Source organism: Caretta caretta, chromosome 1 (assembly GCF_965140235.1).
Source record: "Caretta caretta isolate rCarCar2 chromosome 1, rCarCar1.hap1, whole genome shotgun sequence".
Taxonomy (NCBI): domain Eukaryota; kingdom Metazoa; phylum Chordata; order Testudines; family Cheloniidae; genus Caretta; species Caretta caretta.
In genome coordinates, this window is record NC_134206.1 from 158,675,350 (window position 1) to 158,695,437 (window position 20,088).

Below are 20,088 nucleotides of genomic sequence, written 5' to 3' on the forward strand. Positions count from 1 at the left end.
TCAGCACTGAATCCAGTACTTGCAACCTCAACACCAGAGGGCCCCACCGAACCTGAACTGGCAGCAGCCGATAACCCTACACAAGAGGCTCAGCCGGAGCCTGAATCCCAACATAGTGCACCAGCGGAGAGCGGTTCACAGTCAACAGAAACAGCTCCATCCCCTATATCGCTTCCAGAGGGACCAAGCCTAGGTCCCCAATCCAATGAGGGACTGATGTCTCCAGCATCAAGGGAACAGTTCCAGACCGAACAGGAAGCAGATGAAAGCCTCCAGAGAGCTTGGACGGCGGCACGGAGCAACCCACCGCCTCTCAGCTCTTCTAATTGATCCAGGTTTGTTATAGAAAGAGGACTTTTATACAAGGAAACTCTTTCTGGTGGACACCAGGAAGACTGGCATCCTCAGAGACAGTTGGTAGTTCCAACTAAATACCGGGCCAAGCTCTTGAGCTTGGCCCACGATCACCCTAGTGGCCATGCTGGGGTGAACAGGACCAAAGACCGTTTGGGGGGGTCATTCCACTGGGAGGGAATGGGCAAGGATGTTTCTACCTATGTCCAGTCTTGTGAGGTGTGCCAAAGAGTGGGAAAACCCCAAGACCAGGTCAAAGCCCCTCTACAACCACTCCCCATCATTGAAGTTCCATTTCAGCGAGTAGCTGTGGATATTCTGGGTCCTTTTCCGAAAAAGACACCCAGAGGAAAGCAGTACATACTGACTTTCATGGATTTTGCCACCCGATGGCCGGAAGCAGTAGCTCTAAGCAACACCAGGGCTAAAAGTGTGTGCCAGGCACTAGCAGACATTTTTGCCAGGGTAGGTTGGCCCTCCGACATCCTCACAGATGCAGGGACTAATTTCCTGGCAGGAACTATGAAAAACCTTTGGGAAGCTCATGGGGTAAATCACTTGGTTGCCACTCCTTACCATCATCAAACAAATGGCATGGTGGAGAAGTTTAATGGAACTTTGGGGGCCATGATACGTAAATTCGTAAATGAGCACTCCAATGATTGGGACCTAGTATTGCAGCAGTTGCTCTTTGCCTACAGAGCTGTACCACATCCCAGTTTAGGGTTTTCCCCATTTGAACTTGTATATGGCCGTGAGGTTAAGGGGCCATTGCAGTTGGTGAAGCAGCAATGGGAGGGATTTACACCTTCTCCAGGAACTAACATTCTGGACTTTGTAATCAACCTACAAAACACCCTCCGAACCTCTTTAGCCCTTGCTAGAGAAAACTTACAGGATGCTCAAAAAGAGCAAAAAGCCTGGTATGATAAACATGCCAGAGAGCGTTCCTTCAAAGTAGGAGACCAGGTCATGGTCTTAAAGGCGCTCCAGGCCCATAAAATGGAAGCATCGTGGGAAGGGCCATTCATGGTCCAGGAGCGCCTGGGAGCTGTTAATTATCTCATAGCATTCCCCACCTCCAACCGGAAACCTAAGGTGTACCATATTAATTCTCTAAAGCCCTTTTATTCCAGAGAATTAAAGGTTTGTCAGTTTACAGCCCAGGGAGGAGACGACGCCGAGTGGCCTGAAGGTGTCTACTATGAAGGGAAATGTGCTGGTGGTGTGGAAGAGGTGAACCTCTCCATGACCCTTGGGCGTATGCAGCGACAGCAGATCCAGGAGCTGTGCACTAGCTACGCGCCAACGTTCTCAGCCACCCCAGGACTGACTGAACGGGCATACCACTCCATTGACACAGGTAATGCTCACCCAATTAGGGTCCAACCTTACCGGGTGTCTCCTCAAGCTAAAACTTCTATAGAATGGGAGATCCAGGATATGTTACAGATGGGTGTAATCCACCCCTCTGAAAGTGCATGGGCATCTCCAGTGGTTCTAGTTCCCAAACCAGATGGTGAAATACGTTTTTGCGTGGACTACCGTAAGCTAAATGCTGTAACTCGCCCAGACAACTATCCAATGCCACGCACAGATGAACTATTAGAGAAACTGGGACGGGCCCAGTTCATCTCTACCTTGGACTTAACCAAGGGGTACTGGCAGGTACCGCTAGATGAATCTGCCAAGGAAAGGTCAGCCTTCATCACACATCTCGGGCTGTATGAATTTAATGTACTCCCTTTCGGGCTGCGAAATGCACCCGCCACTTTCCAAAGACTTGTAGATGGTCTCCCAGCGGGATTAGGAGAATATGCAGTCGCCTACCTTGACGACGTAGCCATATTTTCGGATTCCTGGGCAGACCACCTGGAACATCTACAAAAAGTCCTTGAGCGCATAAGGGAGGCAGGACTAACTGTTAAGGCTAAGAAGTGTCAAATAGGCCTAAACAGAGTGACTTACCTTGGACACCAGGTGGGTCAAGGAACTATCAGCCCCCTACAGGCCAAAGTGGATGCTATCCAAAAGTGGCCTGTCCCAAAGTCAAAGAAACAGGTTCAATCCTTCTTAGGCTTGGCCGGTTATTACAGACGATTTGTACCGCATTACAGCCAAATCGCTGCCCCACTGACAGACCTAACCAAAAAGAAACAGCCAAATGCTGTTCAGTGGACCGAAAAGTGTCAGAAGGCCTTTAACAAGCTTAAAGCGACACTCATGTCTGACCCTGTACTAAGGGCCCCAGACTTTGACAAACCATTCCTAGTAACCACAGATGCGTCCGAGCGTGGTGTGGGAGCAGTTTTAATGCAGAAAGGACCTGATCAAGAATTCCACCCTGTAGTGTTTCTCAGCAAAAAACTGTCTGAGAGGGAAAGCAACTGGTCAGTCACTGAAAAAGAATGTTATGCCATTGTCTATGCTCTGGAAAAGCTACACCCATATGTTTGGGGACAGCGTTTCCACCTGCAAACCGACCATGCTGCACTGAAGTGGCTTCACACCGTCAAAGAAACTAACAAAAAACTTCTTCGGTGGAGTTTAGCTCTCCAAGATTTTGATTTCGACATCCAACACATCTCAGGAGCTTCTAACAAAGTGGCTGATGCACTCTCCCGTGAAAGTTTCCCAGAATCAACTGGTTAAAATCGTCCTTGAGATGTGGAAAATATTATTAGTCTTTATGTACTTGGTAGTATATTTAGAGATGCATGTGTCTTATTAACTCTGTTTTTCCTAGAGCTCCAGGAAGAAATCCCAGCCAGTGTTTCACCCTAGCTGAGATTTGGGGGGCGTGTCCTAAATATAAAGGGAAGGGTAAACCCCTTTGAAATCCCTCCTGGCCAGGGGAAAGCTCCTCTCACCTGTAAAGGGTTAAGAAGCTAAAGGTAACCTCGCTGGCACCTGACCAAAATGACCAATGAGGAGACAAGATATTTTCAAAAGCTGGGAGGAGGGAGAGAAACAAAGGGTCTGTGTCTGTCTGTATGCTGGGTCTTTGCCGGGGATAGACCAGGAATGGAGTCTTAGAACTTTTAGTAAGTAATCTAGCTAGGTATGTGTTAGATTATGATTTCTTTAAATGGCTGAGAAAAGAATTGTGCTGAATAGAATAACTATTTCTGTCTGTGTATCTTTTTTGTAACTTAAGGTTTTGCCTAGAGGGGGGATTTCTTTATTTCTATTTACTTCTATTTTTTATTAAAAGTCTCCTTGTAAAAAACTGAATGCTTTTTCATTGTTCTCAGATCCAAGGATTTGGGTCTGTGGTCACCTATGCAAATTGGTGAGGCTTTTTATCCAACATTTCCCAGGAAAGAAGGGGTGCAAGTGTTGGGAGGATTGTTCATTGTTCTTAAGATCCAAGGGGCTGGGTCTGTAGTCACCTAGGCAAATTGGTGAGGCTTTTTACCAAACCTTGTCCAGGAAGTGGGGTGCAAGGTTTTGGGAAGTATTTTGGGGGGGAAGGACGCGTCCAAACAGCTCTTCCCCAGTAACCAGTATTAGTTTGGTGGTGGTAGCGGCCAGTCCAAGGACAACGGGTGGAATATTTTGTACCTTGGGGAAGTTTTGACCTAAGCTGGTAAAGATAAGCTTAGGAGGTTTTTCATGCAGGTCCCCACATCTGTACCCTAGAGTTCAGAGTGGGGGAGGAACCTTGACAGCAGCCATCACTCTCGCAAACAAAACATTTAAATTAATTGAGCTATGGAAATTTAAGGCTCTGAACCCTATATGTTTTCCTTCTGTAATGTGTCCAGTCATCAGGAGTGCTTTGGTTGTTGCCAAATCTTTCCCACACTCTTGCATATCACTGTAGTATATGACAATTAAGATGACTAATTATTCATTATTTTCCAGATGTATTCTATTTTCTAGATATTAAAAACAGTCTTAAGTGGAGTTTTTCCATTGAGAAAACATTTCAGGTAGTTTGAAGAATATTCTCCATTTTCATTTTGTTGAAGGGTTTTCATATCATGAACAGAGGAAGGTCACAGCTAAGGATACTATTTAGTCACAGAGATCACGGCAGTCACGGATTCCATGACTTTACTGGACTCCATGACTTCTTTGGCTGTCAGGGACTGAAGCCAGGACCGTGGCTTTGGCCAGGGCTGTGAGCCCCTGTCCTGGGGCTGTGACTGTGCACGTACCCCTTCCCCCTTGACTGCAGCTGGTGATGTGTGCCCTGCCCTGTTGCTGGGGCTGGGACTGTGCGGCTTCAGCTGGGGCTGTGTATTCCCTACCCCTTTGGCTGGGGCTTGAGCCAAAGCCATGCGCAAACTGCCACCCCACATACTGGGGCCAGGGCCATGCGCCACTGCCGCACTCCCCACACGAAAATGGCTGGAGCCATATGTTGTTGTCCACTCCTCTCTCCCCGCTGGGGCTGTGGGCCCCTGCCCCATGGCTTTGGCTAGAGCTGGAATCTGGACTATGCACTCCCCACCGTGGCTGCTGCCGGGGCTGGAGCCAGGACTGTGTGCTCCTGCCCCACAGCTGTGGCCAGAGGTGGAGTCGTGGGGCTGCGTGCCCCCCACCCATGGCAGTGGGGCTGGTGCTGTCAGTCCGTACCCCCAATTGGGGCTCCAGGTGTCATTCTTCTTCCCTACCTCTCCCCCCTAACCCCCAGCCCTGTCTCCTGGTTACTTTTAGTAAAGTCACAGACAGGTCATGGGCTCCTGTGAATTTTTATTTATTGCCAGTGACTTTTACTAAAAATAACCATGACAAAATGTTAACCTTAGTCTTCGCTCTTTGGGACAAGCCTTTGTATGTGTTTATATGGCACCTAATGGGGCTCCTATCCTGATTGAGGCCTCTAGGCACTACTGTACATTTTCACTGATTTTAAGGCCATAAAGATCCATTATGATCATCTGATCCTCTGCATAATGCAGGCCATAGAACAGCACCCAGCAATTCCTAAATCAAGCCTTTATCCTGTGGTTGAGCTCAGCATAATGTTTAGAAAGACATTCAATTTTGTGAAGAAAGGGGATTGGATTCACATTCCTAGATCCTTTGTTTACAGTATTAATGAAAAAGTAGGAGGAGGCTATTTTCTGGTTCTGGTCTGGAGGCAGCAAAGATCTCGAGAGAACAGGATTTTTACAATATTTCAGTCCAAGACAGTAGAAGCCTCACAAGAACACCTGATCTTGGCAGAAGTTACACCATTCCAAGTCAAAAACCTCACAAGAGCAGATCATGAGATTCTGTCATTTAATAACAGAAAGCCTAGGCCTGATTTGTGTATTCTTGGCCCATCTCCATTTAAAATGCAATTGTCCTTATACTCACCCCACACAACCCCAAAGCAAGCACTGAAGATATAAGAACTATTAATACTGCATTGCATTCTCATTAATCTATATAGATATGGGTGGGCAGAGATGCTGGAACAAATTTTTATAGTGGAGTGCTGAAAGCAGAAACCATGTATTTGGTTGTTATTACTACTTCAAGCCAGGGGGTGTTGCTACACCACCAACACCCCTAGTTCCAGCACCCCTGGGGGTAGGGCAGAAATTAACAATCTTTTTCATAAAACTTTTCCATTATAACAATCTTTCTTACATAAAATTTCTCATGACAAAAGGTACATTGCTATATTGCCATAAACAAACTTACACACATTAATACTGGGATAAAAATCAAAACAAGAAAGGCATTTTGTACCTAGATATTACAACACTAGACTTCTATAACACCTTTAAAGGGATCTTTAAACCTCATTGGTCCATAGTGATTGACACCATGGTAAAAAGGATGTAAGCGGTGGCCAAAAGCCTGGTTGGTAGTTGGTATTTGTACCATCTGGTGAGGGAGGTCTCTCAAGGTTCTCCACCTTAGGTGGCCTGGAGAGCAGTGCCTCCTTCCATGTGTTACCTAGAAATACAAGACCAGACTGAGGTGGAAGGTCACTAAAACAGCCTTATGGCTCAGTTTTTCCATCTGTAAAATGGAGATAATGCTTTCTTCTTTGAGTGCTGTCCCTGTGAATGCTCTACTTCAGGTGTCGGTGCATCCCGGTGCCGTTGATCAGACATTTTGAGTAGAAGTGCCCGTTTGGGACACACTTGTGCAGTAGTCATCTTGAGACACAGTTGGCGCCTCATCTAGTGAGCGCATGACCTCACAGAGGAGAAGATACCACCCTACCCCGCGATCAGGACCCCTGACCTCTCTGCCACCTCACCGTCAGGGACCACCTAAATGGAGACACTACTCTATTCTCTCCTGCTCCTCAAAAGATTGTGCTTCAGGCTAAGATCTGGATACCGAGAAGGATGGGGAGTGTCTAGGTCTTTCCCTCTGAGTACTCTCCCTCTGGGAAACTGTTGTGTAAAAGCAACTCATGAATCCCAGCAAGGTCATTGCATGGGCATAGGCCTGGGGGGCCATCCATGGGTGCCCATACCAAGGCCCAGAATCACACCTGGTCTCCTGGTATCTAGTACGCGTGTGCAGTTCGCACTGTGTAGTCCATGATATGGGGGGGGGGTACGCAATATCACTGAATACAGAACTTCATCGACATCTTTGTCTTCACTTGAGAAGGAGCGAGCAGTCCCAGATGGTGATGGTGAACAATGTGGTACCGGTTACACTGTGCAAGGACAGGTGCGTATCGCTGGGAGCTCAGTGCAAAGCAGGGGTGATTCCAGAGTCTCAGAGATGAGCAGGTCTTTTGGGAATCTAAATTCCTGTATTACCGGCATCAACAACATCGGTATCAGGGACGGTATTTGCGTCGGTACCATGGGAAGCATGTGCATCAATGCCCATACTGTTGGTGCTGATGGTGTCGAGATGACTATGTGCTCTGTCGATTGTGAGGTAGGTGGAGGCCAAGTTCCTGTCAGTGCCGAAGCACTTGGTACTGTGTGTTTAGGTGGTGTCCTCTGTGCCGTCTTTGAGGTTCTGGGCTTCTCTTTGCCTCTATTGCCTGACAGTGCAGTCTTGTCCAGTCCGGTCCGGTCCTCTTGGGGTCCTTGGACTTATCGGCAGTGTTGGTACTGGAGGTCCCAAGGAGTCAAAGATACTGTGTTTATACCTGACGGCATGGAGGCTACTGACCTTGTCAGGGAACTCTTTCTGGGATAGCTCCTTGGTAGGCAAACTTGGGGCCCTTTTCTTACTCTCTTTGTGAGAGTCTGCTGCCTTTCTCTTCATGGATAGTGGAGAGTGTGAGGTGGCAGATGTCGGTACTGTCGGTGATCGCTGCTCTGGAGAGATGCCAGGACTGGAGTCTGAGGCTAGCCGCAGCAAACTCTCCATCATTAAAAGTTTCAGCTTCAGTTCACAGGCTTTTCAGGCCTGAGTTTTGAGCCTGAGACACTGTGTGCATTTTTGTGGGAAGCGCACTTCTCCCAAGCAACGAATGCATTGGGAGTGCCCGTTGCTCATGGGGATGCCTCTTGGCAAGAGAGGCACCTTTACAACCCAGGGTATCCTGGCATAACCCCCATGTAGGGATAACTCCTGTGAAGGAAAGAATTTAGGGAAATACCAATCTGAACTAAAGGGTAACGAGGAGGAAGAAAAAAAAATTTAACAAGGAGAAAAAGGGAAAGAAAATGGAAGCAACTATTAACTATCTAAATTTTAAAGAAAAAACATATTATAAAAAGCACTAAAGGCACTAGAACGGGCTCTGCAAAGACTCTGTCTCTGGACAAGGGCGGTTGCAAAGGAATGGATGACGGTTGGATTACACAGCCCTATATAGTTGCTGCTCACAACGTGAGACCAGGGGAGAATGGGCTCATGTGCATTGCTACCAAAAATCTCAGATCCTAGGTACAGGGACGCATACACACCTAAGGTGAAGCACCCACAGGGACACTACTCAAAGAAGAATCTATTTTTTCATGTTTAACTGCCATCTCAAATTTAAGACCTATTAAAACAGGTTTAAGATTTTCTATTAAAACTTCTCCCTTCTCTGACTTAACTGACAACCTTACAATACTTCCAAAATCTATATTCTCTCTCCTCCTCTTCATGTATCCAATCCCTGTAATTCATGTTATTTCTTCCTCTTTAATATTTCCAAATCTGTCCTTTTCTCTTTGTGACCATTGATCAAAACATGTCTACACCTGATCATCCTCTTACCTCGATTCTGATAACTTTCAATTATCTTTTACCATTCCAATATACTACTACTGTTAGTTTTCTCACACACCATTTGACTACCACATTTTATTCTTAAGAACATAAGAATGATCATACTGGGTCAGACCAATGGTCCATTTAGCCCAGTATCCTGTCTTCCAATAGTAGCCAATGCCAGATGCTTCAGAGGGATTGAACAGGATATATTTATATCAAGTGATCCATCCCCTGTCATCCACTCCCAGCTTCTGGCAGTTAGAGGCTGAGGAGATCCAGAGCATGGGATTGCATCCCAATAGCCATTGATGGACCTGTCCTCCATGAACTTATCTAATTCTCTTTTGAACCCAGTTATAGTTTTAGCCTTCACAACATCCCCTGGCAATGAGTTCCACTGGTTGACTTTAATTGTGTGAAGTAGTACTTCCTTTGTTTGTTTTAAACCTGCAGCCTATTAATTCCTCCATCCTTCCCATCTCTTGCTGTAAAAAATTAAAGCTCCTTCTCATCACCTAGAAGGGTTCACACAATCTTTCTTCCACGTACATCTTTGCTCTCATTTCTTCTTCTCCCCTCAATTTCCTATGCTTTCTTCCTCTTCCCCTTCACTCCCTCCCCCGACCGCTTATCTTCCTCCTTCCTTCGTCTCCTTTTTCCATCCTCAGATCTCTGCCTTCTAGACTGCCACCAACTACCCCTGAACAACCTCCTTGGCTTCCTCTGAGAAGCTCCCTCTCTGCCCCTCTTCAAATAAAGCCAGCTCTCCTATATCTTGTGCTTATCTGATCTTACTAAGACTAATTTCTTCAAGATGGTGAGAGTATTTATGTTCTGTAAAACTTTTACAGCACCAAGAAACAATTTTATTTTAATATAGATTTTTGCTATTTAATTTCTTAAACGTGGTGCTAAATATTGTGTGTGGCACCACCCATTAATGTAACAAGGATGAATAAAAGGTTCACATTTTATACTACTTTATAAATACCACCTTAGGAAAGTCCAATAAAAATAAAATAAAAAAAGGATAATGAAATTATAAAGTATTTAAATGAGGGTTTCATAAGCCAAATTTTCATTTATTTTCTTGGGAATTAGATCAACGTGTTTTCTCAAATCCTTAGATACTTGGAGGTTTCTATTTTCTAACCCAAATTTATTAAATAATGACTACTAGGTTAGTGTTATTCCACTATTTAATTATGGAATGGAAAGAATGAGGAACACTTCAAAGTTCTTGCTACATTTATCTTGGGTTTACTATTTAAATTCCACTATCCCATATATTTACTAGAGGAGCATATTTAGCTTGAAGGTATCAGTTAACTGCTACTCCATCTCCATAAAACTATAGATTCAGTATCTGTTTTTTGGAATGGCAAAATATTACAGATTTTTCCAGTACAGAAGTTATAAAGAGGGGAAGGTGGGAATAGAAGGAATAAATGCACTTACTCATCAAACCTGTATTATTTCGTTACTGTACTGAGACACGCGATTGTAAGGACTAAGCAGTCTTGTGAAGACCAGCGTTCATCTTAATAGTTAAAGTGGAGGTTTCAGTAAAATTTGTAGGATTCTAAAGGGCCACATTCTAAAGTGGCTGCTTTCTCAGAGTTTCATCATATCTTCAGGTGTGTCTCTTTTTCTGTTTTATCTGACAGTTTATGCTTGGGGAAACCATGTAGATGTCTTCACTTAAATGGAGTGAGGAAAAGAACTGTACATTTTCCCTACTCTTATAGGCTACTCTCATTTCATGTCTTAGGGGGATATCAGAGGGACAAACCAACATAGCTCTATAAATTTACATTGTGCCTCTCTGATCTACTATAATTATTTGAATAAGTCAAATTAAATGGATAAAGGAGAATCAGAAGACATAATTTGGTAAAATCCTTTTGAAAGTTCATATTAAGTCCTTCACAGAAGGCTACTATGGAAACTATGTAGTCACCGAATGAGAGACGATGTTCTGTTCTTTGTAAGAAACTAGTCAAGAGAGAGAAAACAGAAAATAGGAATAAATCATTAATTTTCAATGTGTAAAGGGAGTCTGTCCAAAGGAATCTTTTTCGGACTAATGTAATTTCATACCATTATTAAATGACCTGAAAATAGTGTGAACAGTATTGTGGCAAATTCTGAAGATAAGTTATGTACACTAATCAACACTACAGAAGAACACGAGGAACTTAACAAGGTCCTAACAATGGCCTGGATGACCCCATCATGCCTGATTCTGACACAGAGGAGACTCTCCACGTTTGCACCTCCCCCACCTAGGTGTAAGGGGAGGAGGAAGAGATATTTGGTAATTGGAAGCAGATCAGTAGCTCATTCCACTGAGAAGGGCTCCAACATCACCACCTCTAAATGGAACATTTGAGGAGGACCTCTAAAAGGAATCCTATCATAGTGGTCCTCCCCTATAGCCTCCTTCTGTGGATGAGGAGGATACTGGGCAAGCCAATGACAGATAAAAATTCAGCTAAGATAACTCCAAGGTAACGCAAACTGAAAAGAACAATTTGAGATAATCATGCACACTGACTGGCTCTAAATTAACTGAATCCACTCAGGAAAGACTGAGTCTTCATTGTGTATAACTAAAGAAACATAGCTGTTCATTATGCAGTGGTGGCAAAAAAAACAAATTATGTTAGGTTTTATTAAGAAAGGGAGAATATAAGAAAGAACAATATAATGTCTTTATATAAATTGGTTGTACATCCTCATCTGTAATACTGCATTCAATTCTAGTCAGCAAAAATATAATTCAATTAAAAAAGGGATAGAGCAGAAATAGAGAAGGTTCACAGAACAGCAACAATGATGATTAGAGGCATGGAAAGATTTCCTTGTGTGAACAAGAAGGTCTATGTAGTTTAGACAGGAAATCAACAGGTGAGCTGAGTCAGGTATATAAAATCCTTAATGGTATACAGGTCAATCATGTGCTCCTATTTACTCTCATAATAAGAAAGTGGACATCCAGTGATATTAACTCAAAGCATAACTACCTTGTGGGATTCATTGGTGCAAGATATGGCTAAAAGAGAGCTTTGTAGGATTCAATAAAGAAACAGATATTCACAGATATAAACAATGTCATTTGCAGGAAGACTACATACGGCAGATAGTTATAAGAGATCTAAAACCTCATTCCTCAGGGTATAAACCAACCATTAATTGCTGTGGGTCATGAAGAAACTTCTATGGAATTATTAGTGCACAGTTGTTCCTTATAGGATTTTTTGTTTATTAAACTACACCTTCCTCTGAAGCATTTAGTACTGGCCACAGTTAGACAGACAGATACTGTAGATGTGGGCCACTGACCTGATCTAGTATGACTAGTAGCAGTACCAGTAGTAGTACCAATGCTTTCTATACAACTGTCCATGGTTTTGTGTTCATACATAGCAAAGTGAAAAAAAATAAAAATGGGTATTTCTCCTGCCCAAGGCAGGCTAGCGAGGAACAGACTGCACTTTCCATTCAAATATAATGGAATTTGCCTCCATCTGCACACTGCCTGTTAGAGGAGGAGTTAACATGGTACCAGCTGCAATGAAGCTGCTCACCCCTTTATTTCAACTGGACGTAGAAGCCATTGTCTTATTCCAGCAGATTGAATTCCAGGCTCATTGCTGCACAAGTTAGCAGATACACACCTAGGAATCAACAAGGAAAAATTCAGATGGAAATAATAATTTGGCAAATAGCTTATCAGCTGGAAACAAATCTTTTTCCCCCCAGAAAACAGAGTAATAAAAACAAGGGTTATAAAAAAAAATGTAATGGTAAGATGTTTTTTCTACCATTTCTATTTTGGGGGGAAAAAAGGATGTATTAAAAAAAAGAATAAACTGCCCAGTCTTTATTGTTGACTTGCCCTGATCTTACGACCTCCAATGTTGCTTTTGTTAGTGCTTGCAAAGGAAAGGAAATATTGTGACTGCTGATCATCTTTCCATTGTACGTGGAACCTTTGTATTTTACTCTCTGGATAAACATCCATTTGCTTGGGCAACACAAGGCAAATTCCAAAATAAATCTAGTGATGGCAAATCAGAACAACTGTGTACTGTCTTAAAAGAAGCTCTTCCATATCAAATCAAACACCAAGAACTATTAATCAGCTTTTTTGATATCCTTCTTAATTGTACTCTCTCAAAATAAGTTCAACAATTATTAGTGAAAAAAATAAGTGACCTACTACATGAAAAAATATGCAGAATGTAATGTTGGGAATTATTCATCCCATATGCAGAAAGCTGGTAGGTTGTATTGTAGGTTTACAAAGCAGTTTAAAAAGACTTCTTTAAATTATCACTTAACATTGAATTATGTTTGACATATTAAAACTAGCACTTAATGAGTGCTGATGCAGAAATTATGAAAATGTACTCAGAAAATATGGTTCCTGAAAACACTATTGAAAATTGGCAGTTAACCCAGAGCAAAGTTTATGGTCAATAAAACTATCTCAGGGGAATGGTCAAGATACTAACGCCATACAGAGGTCAAATGGTGAAACAACAACAACTAAAGAGTGGTGATTCTTTAATACACAGTTGTGATTTAAAATAAAACTATGTATTCACTTATTCAAGACTCCATATTTCTAATCATAAAGCAATTTTTCTAAAATTTAGCTACAATGAAAAAAAGAAAAACCCCAAATCCAAATTTTGGAAACTGAACTGGAAATGGTTGGATTTGAGATCTAGAACTTCAGTTGTGTTCAGTGTAGAACCAGTACCTCAAATGGCCAGTTTTTATTCCTGGGATAAACTATAATGAGGACACAGTGGTTCATAGTACTTTCTCCCTTTATCCACCAAAGCCCCACCTCCCCCAAGAAGCTGGACATCCCTAGTTTTCTGCAACTCCCCACTATTGTCTTTGTGGAGGGAGATCTGTGGCCTCAGTACTGCAATTGCAGGCCGTATATCTGGGGACCACTACATTAGCTTTATGAATGTTATCGGTACGTTGTATGTATTGTGGTGGGCTAGGGATTGTATTCTACTTTATGGGGGAGGGTTAACATTGCTCCTCTAGGAATTAAAAACAGTCCCTTGACCCTCCCTCATGTAAGATACCAAGTATGAGCAGGGAAAGGTGCTTAAGGAGGACAAGACCCAGGTGGAAGGGTGTTACTGAAGTGTGGAGACTGGATGGGAAAAGATGCTGTGGGAGGAAATTGTGTTAGTTTGAATGGGAGGGAATCACATGAGGTTGTGGTTGTGCAGTCCTCCCCATGAAGATACTTGAGGCCTTAGCAGACCACTATGTTTTCCTGTAGAAGACATCAGAGGAGACTGGAGTGCCACAGGAAATCATGGGGCCTCCATAGGTTGGGACAGTGTGAAGCCTGGGCTTGAGTCTAATATTGCTGAGGTTTTTTAAAATTAATTTTATTCCTTGTGTACTCCTACAAATAGGGCAAGATTAAAAGAGGGAAGGTATGAGCACTCATATATCACAGATTTAGATGCTGATAAGAAAATTAAAGGAACCAAAGGACATAAAGAGAAGAAATTCTTTAATTGCCTAAATACCAATGCTAGGATGCTGGTAACATAAGGAATTGCTCATTTTTTGGGCATAAATTCAGTCTAGTTGGTATTACTGAAACCTGGTGAGATGATTCACATGATTAGAATGTTAAAATCAATGGTTACACCCTATTTAAGAAGGATAAAGGGGAGAGGGAGTGGCACGCTATGTCAAAATGCCATTACCTGTTTCTGAATCACTGACAACTTGGAAGAAAATGATCTTGAATATTTATGGATCAATGTCCTAACAGATAAAGCACAAGATGGGGTATTAGTTGGTGTCTGCTACAGACCAGCAAAACATAGTAGGGAACAGGATGACCAGCTCCTTACACACTTATCTATAAAACATAGGGAAAAATGCTACATGATCATGGAGGACTTTAATTTGAGTGACATATTCTGGATGTCTCACGCTGCAGCAATAAAATATTCTTGGATTTCTAAACAGTATAGATGACAATTTCCTAACTCAAGAAGTGTTCCATCCAACATAGGGGAAACCTATATAAGACCTCATCTTAATATATAAAAAGGACCTGGTCACAAAATTAAAAATTAATGGTAGCTAAATACAAGTGATCATGACTTGATTATTCTGTTTGCACACTAAATATGTAAAGTCCAGACCAGTAATATATATACGTGGTACTTTAAAAGGGCCAATTTCACAAAACTTAACACACTTATGAGCCAAGTCAGGTGGAAAGAGGAATTTAATCAGAGAAGTGTGAATGATAATTGGGAATCATTAAAAACACCGTACTAAATCCCCAAAATCTCACAATTGAGGAAGAATGCCATATTGGTTAAAAAAAAAAAAATCTACCTGGTTTAGAGAGGAAGTGAAGGCAAATATAAACAAATGGAAAAAAGGAGAAGTTGATAGTAGTTAATATAAATCAGAAACTAGGAATGGTAGAATATGGATAAGGAAAGCAAAGGGATACAAGGAGATATCTATGATCGGAAGAGTTAAGGACAGTATGGAGTTTTCTAAAAGTGTATTAGCAACAACAGGAATCCTAAAAATAGCGTTGACCCATTACTAGATGAAAATGGTAGATTTATCAGTAGTAATGCAGAAAAGGCAGAGGTGTTCAATAAATATTTTTGTTCTGTATGTAGGTGAAAAAAAAGATGAGGGAGTTATATCATATGATAACATTCTTTCCATTCCGCTAGTATCTCAGGAGGATGTTAAACAGCAGCTACTGAAGTTAGACATTTTTAAATCAGCAGGCCCACATAACTTGTATCCAAGAGTTTTAAAAGAGCTGGTTGAGGAGCTCACTGGACCATTAATGTTGATTTTCAATAAGTATTGGAACACTGGGGACGTTCCAGAATACTGGAAGAAAGCTAATGTTGTTCCAATATTTTAAAAGACTAAACAGGATTACCCATGTAATTATAGACCTCTCAACCTGACACTGATCCAGGGCAAGATAATGGAGCAGCTGATATGTGTCTTGATTAATAAAGAATTAAAGAAGGGTAATCAATGCAAATTAACATGGACTTATGGAAAATAGATCCTGTCAAACTAACTTGGTACCTTTTTTTTGGATGATACTACAAATTTGGTTGATAAATGTGTGTTGAAGTCATGTACTTAGAATTCTGTAATGCATTTGTCTTGGTACTAACATGACATTTTGATTAAGAAACTAGAATGACATAAAATTAACATGGCACATATTAAATGGATTAAAAGCTGGCTAGCTGATAGGTCACAAAAATGCAACTTTAAATGGGAAATCATCATCAAGCAGGTGTGTTTCTCATGGGGTCCTGCAGGGATTGGTTTTTGGCCCTATGCTATTTAACACTTATCAGTGATCTGGAAGAAAACAAAATCACCACCGATAAAGTTTGCAGATGACACAAAAATTAGAGGAGTGATAAACAATGAAGACGACAGGTCACTGATGCAGAGTGATCCGGATCGCTTGGTAAACTAGGCGCAAGCAAACAATGTGCATTTTAATACAGATAAAAATAAATGTATACAACTAGGAACAAAGAATGTAGGCCATACTTACAGGAGGGGGATTCTATCCTGGGAAGCTGCAACTCTGAAAAAGAATTGGGGATCCTGGTGGACAATCACCATAACATGAGCTTCCAGTGAGATATTGTGGCCAAAAGGATTAATGCGATCCTCAGCTGCACGAACAGGGGAATCTTGAGCAGAGGTAGAGAGGTTATTTTACCTCATATATGGCACTGGTGAGACTGCTGCTGGAATAATGTATCCAGTTCTGGTGTCCACAATTCAAAAAGGATGTTGATAAACTGGAAAGGGTTCAGAGAGCCATGAGAATTATTAAAGGATTAGAAAATATGTGGTATAGTGATAGACTCAAGGAGCTCAATCTATTTAGCTTAACAAAAGAGAAGGTTAAGGGGTGACTTGATTAATCCGTTAAGTACCTACAAGGGGAACAAACATGTGATAATGGGTTCTTAAATCTAGTTCGGAAAAGTATCACACAATCCAATGGCCAGAAGTTGAAGCTAGACAAATTCAGACTGGAAATAAGACAATTTTTTTAAAAAACAGTGACAGTGATTTACCATTGGAACAATTTACAAGGGTCATGGTGGATTCTTTATCACTGACAATTTTTAAAACAAGATTGGATTTTTTCTAATACCTGTGCTCTAAGACGGCAGTTCTCAGTCAGGGGTCTGAGGCCCATTGGGGGGCCATGAACAGATTTCAGAGGTCCGCCAAGCAGGGTCAGTGTTAGACTCTCTGGGGCCCAGGGTAGAAAGTCAAAGCCCCATTGTGCAGGGCTGAACCTTGCCACCCACAGCTCAAGCCAAAGCCTAGCAATTTAGCTTTGTGGGGGCCCTGTGACATGGGGCTCTGGGCAATTGGCCTGCTTGCTACCCGCTAATGCTGGCCCTGTTTTTTATATGCAGAAAACCATATTAACCATGGAACCAATGAAACTTGCCTAAATTTAACCAATGAAAGCCAAAACGGAGACCATTTTAGCTTGATATGGTCAGAGAGAGTACAATAACTTGGCAAGTGTAAAATACTCCATATCCCTATAGGTTAGGAAGTCAAAATCAAAGTTAGTTTGCTTTTGTCACATAAAAAAGACAAAGCTCCATTGAGGTTTTGCTAAAAAGCAAAACAAGGTAACCTGGGCCCAAGGGCCCAATTCTATAAAAGAAAGCACACAAAATAATACCCTAGCATCTTAACTGAAGCATTTACATTGCACACTCATTCTCACAATGCCTACTTTATGTATTAAAAACACAAAGACCTGTGCATACCTTAACAGATGCATACATTAAAGATATTGTTTAAATCAATGAACTTACTAATGCAATAATACAGCAACATAGTGTACAAGAGTGTACTGTGTTACAGGGACACACTCATTCCACTGCAGTTGAAGTGATTACTTGTCTCTGACTTACCTAAACACTACTGAGCATATACTACAGTTGTTCTGTGTTTGTTATTTATAGGATAGCCAATAATATGATGAACATCCGATGAAGTGAGCTGTAGCTCACGAAAGCTTATGCTCAAATAAATTGGTTAGTCTCTAAGGTGCCACAAGCACTCCTTTCTTTTTTCCAATAATATTGTAATCTTTGTTTGGAGGATATTCATATGTGTCTATGGGATTCCCAGAGCATCAGCTTGCAAAAAGAGCTTGTCTACACAGGGAAATGGACTAGCATATCTACAGCAGAAGAATGATTCCACTATGCTGGAGTGACTTTGCAGCATGGCCATTCTATTCCCGAGTGTCACTTTTATTCCAGAATAGTATGCCCACACAGGGGAGTTATAACACCATAGCTGTAGCAGAGTAATTGTTCCATTATAGCTGAAAAGTTATTCCACTATAGCTAGTCCATTTTCCCATGTAGACAAGCCCTAAGAAAGTCACTGATATGATTTTCCATTACAGTAAGAGGAAAATTTGATTTTATGTAACTTTTCTCTTGATTGCTTTGTGATCCAATCAAGCCACTACCCCACACAGACATGAAAAAGAGTGTAAGGCAAAGTTAAGGTTTGAGTGCATCTTACCTTTCAAGAATGTTAAGTTGGAAATCCAAGAAACATAGAGTTAAGCTTGGATTTCTCAAGCAAGGCACCCAAACTTTGCCCATGAGGAGACAAAAGCTTATCATAATCATTTCTTTGCATGTGGAGTGTTAAAGATATGCATTATATAACACTGGTTTTATGTTTCATAGACACATCTCTACTGTTACTTTGTTATTACATTAATCTTTGCTTTTTTCATGTAATAATATAATGTAATAATCTGGGCATGCTAAATCTGCATATGGATCATTTTGTGTCTAGTGACACTTGGAAAATTGGATGCCACATGCCATCATAGAGATTGAGCCTATAAAGTACTATGCATTTCACAGGAAGTGTTATGTGCCCTCAGCATTTGACAGGATTAGGTCCTTAATGATGAGTGAGTAAACGCTGCCTTCAATATACAGTTTGTCAAACCAAGAATTTGAAAAATTATTTTATATGTGCTACTTATGACTAGCAATGTTGTGAACTGGCACAACCATTGTATGATTAAATGAACCTGTTTTTACGGTCACTGTGAAAATGAAACTTTAGTATGGATGGATAAGGAAGTACAAGTTTTTAATTTTCTAAATGCATCACTATGAAAGCAAAATTAAACAAGTTAGGATGCCTCATTTAAGAAGCACAACCTAACTCTGCATTTCCTTTTTTTGTTTTTACATTAGCATTCTTGAGGTAACATTCACTTAACCCAAATATATATGCCTGCAATCTCCATTTCACCTTAAAGGTTCTGGGTTTTTAAAAAGAAACCTTAGGCTAGCTGGAGGAAGGTCCCTTTTTCCTATGAACCGAAGGGAGTCCAAAGATTGGAAGATATCCTGGAGGTCTCGAGTGAATGCTACCTGGGGCTGCTGGCTACAAAGACTCCAAATAACCAGTGTCCTCTTTACCAGATGGGAGTGGGAAGTCCTGTAACTCTACAAGGGTACTCAGAATCAGGGATCCTCTCCTACAGGACACAACAGTTCCCTTCCTCTCAGCTTCCTATTGTACACAGGATTTGGGCTGTCCTCCTAAATCCTGCAGGAATGGTGGTGAGGAATAAAGCGGATTGGAAGGAGACCTGAAGTTCAGAAGAAGTGGAGTAGGAGGGGGAATCTCCTTATCCCTCCTTTTGCTCTCAAGGCCCCATGAAGGGGATCTCGGCCTTTCCTCACTAGTCTCCAGGACCCATTTAGGGTTTTCTGGTAAATGAAGATTCGCTCACCTGCTCATGCTGGCTTCCTTACATCATGAACCTTAGAAAGCTTGTGGCCTCCTGCTAGTGAACCTTGGGATGCTCAGCACAGTCCCCTATTCCCACTGGCTTTAGCAGCTTCGCTTGGCCTCCAATTAGCCAAATTATGTTCATATGGGACTAACATAGGCAATGCTTTCTGAATAGGTAGTTATTCAGTATTTTATTTTAGCCTCATAATTCAGTGTGGCCCATACACTATTTACTGCACTTCATCCAAAGCCAGCACAGAATAAAGAATTATTAATTTCTTAAGGCTTTTTCTGTGGTGCTCTCAATGTAACATCTTAGTTCTTTACAAACATTAATGAATTTATCTTCACAATATCCCTGTGAGATTAGATATTATCCTCATTTTAGACATGATGAACTAAGGGACAGAGACCAATGACAAAAATGTCAGACGTGTCTACTAATTTTGGGTGCCCAACTTGAGACGCCCAAGGCCTGGTTTTTCAAAGTACTTAGTATTTTATAGCAATGAATATGCTCAGACTGGAGCTACCATTCACATCACTTGTAATCATGAGCTCTTCACGCTTCTGCAAATTTGGCCCAAGATGTCTCTTGTTGGGCACCCAGAAAACAAGGCACACCCAATAAGTAGCTAACTGTGAAAACATTGGGTTTAGTGACTTGCCCAGAATCACAGAGGAACTACGTTACAAAGGCAGGGATAGAATCCAATTCTC

The 20,088-nt window shown here is 41.7% G+C and overlaps 1 protein-coding gene across 8 annotated transcripts in view; it reads right to left on the minus strand.

Annotated features, from left to right (window-relative positions):
• PKNOX1 (PBX/knotted 1 homeobox 1) overlaps window positions 1-20,088 on the minus strand; it is a 74,656-nt gene that overhangs the window by 46,739 nt on the left and 7,829 nt on the right. For 3 of the 8 annotated variants that reach the window (XM_048865578.2, XM_048865562.2, XM_048865635.2), the window contains exons 2-4: window positions 16,103-16,355; window positions 14,241-14,301; window positions 12,075-12,164 (exon numbers count right to left, since the gene is read on the minus strand). The exons of 2 other annotated variants lie outside the window; for them this stretch is intronic. The gene's annotated coding sequence lies outside the window, so the exon portion shown is untranslated. The remainder of the gene's footprint in view (window positions 1-12,074; window positions 12,165-14,240; window positions 14,302-16,102; window positions 16,356-20,088) is intronic. 3 more of the 8 variants (XM_048865588.2, XM_048865597.2, XM_048865573.2) reach the window with 3 other exon arrangements.